The sequence below is a fragment of the Microtus pennsylvanicus genome, chromosome 6 (genome assembly GCF_037038515.1).
Source record: "Microtus pennsylvanicus isolate mMicPen1 chromosome 6, mMicPen1.hap1, whole genome shotgun sequence".
In the NCBI taxonomy this organism is placed as follows: domain Eukaryota; kingdom Metazoa; phylum Chordata; class Mammalia; order Rodentia; family Cricetidae; genus Microtus; species Microtus pennsylvanicus.
In genome coordinates, this window is record NC_134584.1 from 46,848,844 (window position 1) to 46,855,208 (window position 6,365).

Below are 6,365 nucleotides of genomic sequence, written 5' to 3' on the forward strand. Positions count from 1 at the left end.
GTACAGGATATGTGGCCTCTTTGAAAGGCTGAGAACTGTTATCTATCTGTCTGTCTGTCTACCTATCTACCTATTAGAAAACAAACTGGACAAACCTTCATTGGGAGAAGAGAGCAGCACAGCACAAAGACCAACAGATGGAGACCACCCGATGCTCTGCACAGCGTCTTCCAAGACACAGGCTCTCTACTAGCAAGAACCAATAGGGAAATATATTCCTTGGGGCAGCTTCCCATCCTCCCAGGTAGGGGAAACTTGTTAGCCTGCCCAAAGGCAATGACGGGTCACTCGAGATAGAGCCCCTCAGAGATGCCTTTTATTATGAGCATCCTCTTTAGATTTTCTCAAGTCTTCATTTGTTCCTTTCATTCTGCGTTCCCATGAGGCCATCAAGCTGGCTTCTGTGCAGACTGCCTTGATGTCAACCCCAGAGAGCTCATCCTTTGCCGTGATCAAGTCATCCAGGGTTACATCGTCAGCCAGTGTCATCCTGCTTGTGGGAACCAGGAAGATGCGGTTCTTGGTCTTTTCAGCAGGCAGTGGGAGCTCAGTCTTCCTGTCAATGAGGCCTGGTCCAATAAGTGCTGAACCCAAAGTTTCTATTTCGTTTGTGGCCATGATAACTTACATTTCCCTCAAATCAAATCCACCCAACTGGTTCGACAATTCCAGCACTATTTGCTGAATTTCTCTCTCATCTCCAGAGTTTCAATCTTATCTTTTGTGTCAATTTCATCATTAAACACAATGGAGGGTGAATGTTCTTTACCAACTTGAAACAGTTCCCATATGAGTTTGGGCCTATAGCCTAGGTACTTCTGAATAAGTCATGGAGCAACTATTCTCAAGAAAGTGGCTAGAGTTTGATTTCTCTACTGCTTTGGCCAATAACATTTTATCTGGTTCTGGCAGACCATAGAGAATGACTTTATCCCCCTCTTCATAATGCTCAGAAAGGGTAAGAGAAAGCTCCACAGAGCCCTTAATTTCATGGATTCAGTTGTCCAGTCCCCCCAATATCTGTGTAGGTCTTCCAGTGGGTGGGGGCTTCGTCACTGTGACAGGAGATCTGTGCCATCCATTAGCACCCCTATCATGGCTCGCATCTTACAGCTGAGCAGGACTGAACAGCCTCAGTCTAGCAGATCCTTGTGCACCAATGAGAGTATCTGAGCCCATAGATGTGGACACAATGGTGTGGTTCTCATCAAAGATCTCTTCCAAGGTTCCAAGAGACTTGGGGTCCCCCTGAGCTCATCCTTTCTGATCTTTCCTCCTCTTGCTTTTCTTCTAATGGTTTTATCTGTTCCTGGTTTCTATGATTTCTTCCTCCAAGAGAAGATAGTCTGTTATTCTCTCTAGCTGCCATAACTTCAGGGAGCATTGAATTGGGGGGCATTACTAGTAGCAGTTTGTGGGCAGCATCTGGTCCCTTTTTTTCTTCTTCTTTCCTCTCCACTCTATTTGGGATAAGAGTCTCATATTTCATTTTCTTGTTGTCCTTCTTGCTACCCCCCAGGACTGTGGCCACCATGACCACCCCTCTGACTTTGGCCCAACTTCCCTCTGTTGTCTGAGCCAAGAACTCCCACCCCAAGTGCTGGACTTTGAACTCAAGAGTCTCGGACATGCTGGCCAAGTCCTCCACTACAGACCCAAACCTTCTCCTCCTCCTTCATGCTAGGGATGGGGCCAGGGATATGGCCCAGTGGGTAAAGACATTTGCTTCACAAGTTTGATGACCTGAGTTCAACCCATAACCCACATAGAAAAGTGGGTTGTGGTAGTTTGTAATCTCAGCATTCTTACGGTGAGAAAGGAGGCACTAGGCTCATGGACTAGTGTCTCCGCTACTTTTCTGTTGCTGTGAAGACTGTGAATCCATCGCCATCATGCTGGGAGCATCACAACAGACAGGCAGACATGTAGCTGTGAGCTCTCCTTTCAGATCTGAAGGCAACAGGAAGAGAGAGACTCTGTGCTTAGCATGGGCTTTCGGAAACCACGAAACCCACCTCTGAGACAGAGTTACCCTTCTCAGGTCAAATGTTTTTTAGGAGCCCCACCTCATTTTCTATAGCAATGATACCTTTCCTGCATTCCCCTCAGCAATGCCCAACGGTTCCGATATCTCCACATTTGTAATTTTCTTTTCACTTATTTAATTTTATTTTTTGCAGCGCCGGTTATCAAATCCCAGGTTTTGTTTGTACAAGGTGAGTCAAGCATGTTGCCAACTGAGGTGTGCCCTCAGCCTCTCGTTCTCCCCCACCATGGGTTTAGTGCTTATTTCCCTAATAGCCAGGAGTGTCGAGCAGGTTTTAATGTGCTTATTAACCACATATGTGGGCTGGAGAGATGGCTCAGTGGTTAAGAGCATTGCCTGCTCTTCCAAAGGTCCTGAGTTCGATTCCCAGCAACCACATGGTGGCTCACAACCATCTGTAATGGGGTCTGGTGCCCTCTTCTGGCCTGCAGGGATACACACAGACAGAATATTGTATACATAATAAATAAATAAATATTTTAAAAAAATCTTTAAAAAAAACCACATATGTATTTTCATTAAAGAACTTTCTTTTAAATTCCATTGCCCATTCTTAAAAAGCAACTTATTTGTTTTTATTTTATGCACATTGGTGTTTTGCCAGACGGTACAGACAGTTATAAATTGCCGTGTAGGTGCTGGGAATTGAACCCGAGTCCTCTGAAAGAGCAACCAATATTTTTAAGTACTGAGCCATCTCTCCAGCCCATGCATTGCCCACTTTTAATTGGGTTGAGTGTTCCTGTTGTTGAACTGTAGGACTTATAGTCTAGGTATTGACTCCTTATCAGATATGACCACAGATCCCACAGCACTTTACATATCTTTACAGGCTTCCTTCTATGCATGTCAACAAAAGTTTACAGCCCACACACCATATACACCGCTTTCATCACCCCCCAGTGCTGATCTGAAACCGAGGGCCTTGGGTGCTAGGCAAGCATTCCTTCACTAAGCCATGTCCCCATCTAGCCCAGACTGTACATGTTCTTCTGTAATCTTTTTTTAAAATTTATTTGTTATGTATATAGGGCACCAGATCTCATTATAGATGGGTGTGAGCCATCATGTGGTTGCTGGGAATTGAACTCAGGACCTCCGGAACAGCAGTCAGTTCTCTTAACCTCTGAGCCATCTCTCCAGCCCCTGTAATCTTTTCTTAACAAAGAATATGAATATCACAATTGCTTTTAAAGGCTGCAGAATTCCACTGGACAGATCTATCCCGATGTACAGTGTAATAATGCGTATCGTATATTATATTGTATACTAGGAGTCCTCAGCCTCCTAGTGACAGACAGCTGGGTGGTTCTTTATATCCATCTTTGATGTTTGGTTCATTCATGGAGACAACTTCCCGAAGTTGAACTCACAAGCTAAAGGATATACATATTTAAAAGTCTGATAGCCTGCCTACTGCCAAAACACCTTGCAGAAAGGCTAAACCAATTTCTCCTCGTGCCATGTCTGAGAATGCCCATCGCCCCACTCCCTCGCCAAACAGGCACGCTTTCAACCGTGGTAAAAATAAGTGCTTGTCTGCTTTTGTCCTCTGGCTCCTGCCAAAGTGCATGATGTGGAGCTCAGCGAGGGGAATCTAAAGTTGACAGATGGGAGGGTATTTTGGTCACTGTCGTGTTTTATCTGGAGCGCACCATTTTCCCCTCACAGCAAACGTGATAGACAAGGGCTTCTTCAGCTCTTAGTACAAGTTCACGGCAATAATATCCTAAGTGGATTAATTCCTTAAAGACCGAGTGTCTCTGAGGATGGAGACATTATCCAAGCGAAGGGTGCTCTGGGCTGATCTCGATGGCTGAGTGTGTACACTTCTTGTGTGCAATGGCGTCTGGCTTCTTCTGCACAGAGACACAGCGTCTTATTCTGCTCCAGCCCCCACGTCGCACAGCAGCCTCCTCAGCATTGACTGTTTCACGGAAGCAGAGCAGCATTTTTCTCAACGCCATTGTCTATTTAATTTTTTTCATAAGTTGAGCAATAGCTAGCTGGCTGTGTGAGGTGCATGACTTCCCAGATGCTCAGGAGACTGAGCCAAAGGAACAGTTGGGCCCAGGCTTCAGGGCCAGTTGAGGCAGCATGGCGGGCTCTCGTAAACTCAGAAGCCCTGACAGCTGCTGCAGCGAATGAGCAAGACTTCACACTCATTGTGAGGGGTCTCTTAGAATCTGGCTGTGAGGAATGCCAATATTTTAATATGGCATTTCACCCAAAATCGGATGAAGGGGACGAAAATTACATGATGAAACCCATTCTTTTTGGAAAACACAAAGCAGAAGGAAGTTTCCATCCAGCTATGTCACTCTTGGGCCATGTCGTCCAAAACACATAATTTAACTAAATATGCTTCCCTTTCCTCCATTGACAACTTAGCAAAATGAAATCCACCCTGTTCCATAGAAATATTGGAAGGACAGGAGGTCCCAAATACTATGGTGAACTGAATTACACATTTGAAAAATATGTGTTTCTAGTCAAGTATAGCTAACCTGTTTCTACCTGACCTGAATGTCTTTCTACAGGAGAGGGTATAGGGTTTTTTCATTTTTCAATAGAACCTGTTAAATAGATCTATGTTTTGCTATGGAAATTTTTCTCCTGTTGTGGCATTAGTATCAATTAAAAGCATTTTGAAGTGGTTGACCTTTACCGGTGATATTAATGAGTCATACATACCAGAAGTCAGAAAATGGGATAATTATAAAATATGAACTATGAACTGTATGTTAATAATCCTCTTTATTTCCTCTCTTTTTAGCCATTTGATAATTGGGTGCATCAAATTATTATAAATGTGGTACTTCCAATGAAGGCAAAAGAATGTAATGTTTCTTTTACCTTGGCAGAAAAAAGGCCACTCCAAATCCTGTAATAAAAGAATCAACAGGGGCTCTTCCTACTCCATGTTCCAATGTCTCTCTCCCCTCCCCTCCTTTCCTCCTCATCTCCGTTTTCCCCCTTTCCTTTCTTTCCACTCCTTCTTCCTTTCCTGTCCCCTCTCTTTCTTCCCCTTTCTATCCTTTTCCAGTTAACAGTGTGGTTAGGGACAAATGCTCATTGTCTTGGCTCAATATGTTCTCAGAATGTCTCTCTTAGGGCTGGAGTCAGATCTCCTTGCTTATCTTTCTCCTGGGTGAAAGGACACTCTTGACTAGCATGAGGAGGGGCAGACACTGCTGTGGGACTCTGCCCTTCTTTTGGAGGGGGCTGTCTTTTAGATCTTACCTTGGGATAAGCTTACAGCTTTGTAGAGCTCTGCCCTACAAAGTGAGTTGAACTTTGAAGATGTTTATTTTAATACTGTACATAGGGAGATGCATACAGTATTAACACTCAATAATTATCTACAGACAATGTTTCTCTCCCCCCTCCTGTCTATGGATTAGGATGTAGTTCTCAGCTACTGCTCCAATATCATGATCCCCATCATACTGATGATAGACTAAGCTTCTAAAGCTGTATGCAAAACCCCAGTTAAATGTTTTCTCTCATAAGAGTTGCCTTGGTCATGGTGTCTCTTCTTCACAGCAAGAGAACAATAACTAAGACAGAAGTTGGTACCAGGAGTGGGATATTGTTGGAAGGCCTGACCATGCTGTTTGTTGGAGGACTATGGAAAACTTTGAGATGTTGGACTACAAAAGCGGTCAGATGCTTTAAGCAGAGTTTACTGGGTCATCCTAGTAGGAGCATGGAAGACATTGGTACTGAGGGCAATATGGAATGGGGGTTGAGACAGTTCAAGAGGTTTTAGAAGGGAAGAACAGTATAAGTGGCCTAAGCACCTTTCTAGTGATATTTTGGCAAAGAATGTGGCTGGGTTTTGCCCTTGTCCTGAAGGTTAAATTAAAGAGTTTTGGTTTAATGGCATTGGCAGAGAGGAGGTTTCAAGACAGATCAGTATTGACTCTGTCACGTGGCTATTAGAGATTAGTCTTACACAGATCTATAATGAAAAGGAACAAGCCAAGCAAGGGAAAATTTAAAAATGTGTAGCTGGAGGAAAAAAGGAGATCAGTAAATGTAATGTAGAAGACAGAAGTTCCAGTGCTCAAGGAGATAAAAAGTTTAAAGAAAACACACTGATGCTAAATAGAATAAAGGAAGTGATGACATCAGGCTAAGTTCCCATGCAGCTAAACTTCCAATTTGTGAAAAGGAATTAGGGGAAAACTTAATCAGTGAAGGAAACCATCAACAACAGAAAGCTGATACAGATGTAATTGAAAGAGGAGCCCAAGTTCCATCCCCATCAAATAGCAGAACTTGGCAGCTTTAAGCACGTAGCTTCAAAACCAAG

General features: G+C 43.6%; 1 pseudogene; it reads right to left on the reverse strand.

Annotated features, from left to right (window-relative positions):
• Positions 1–303: 303 nt before the first annotated feature.
• On the reverse strand, positions 304–4,014 carry LOC142853045 (26S proteasome regulatory subunit 4 pseudogene; annotated as a pseudogene).
• Between the last annotated feature and the right edge of the window lie 2,351 nt (positions 4,015–6,365).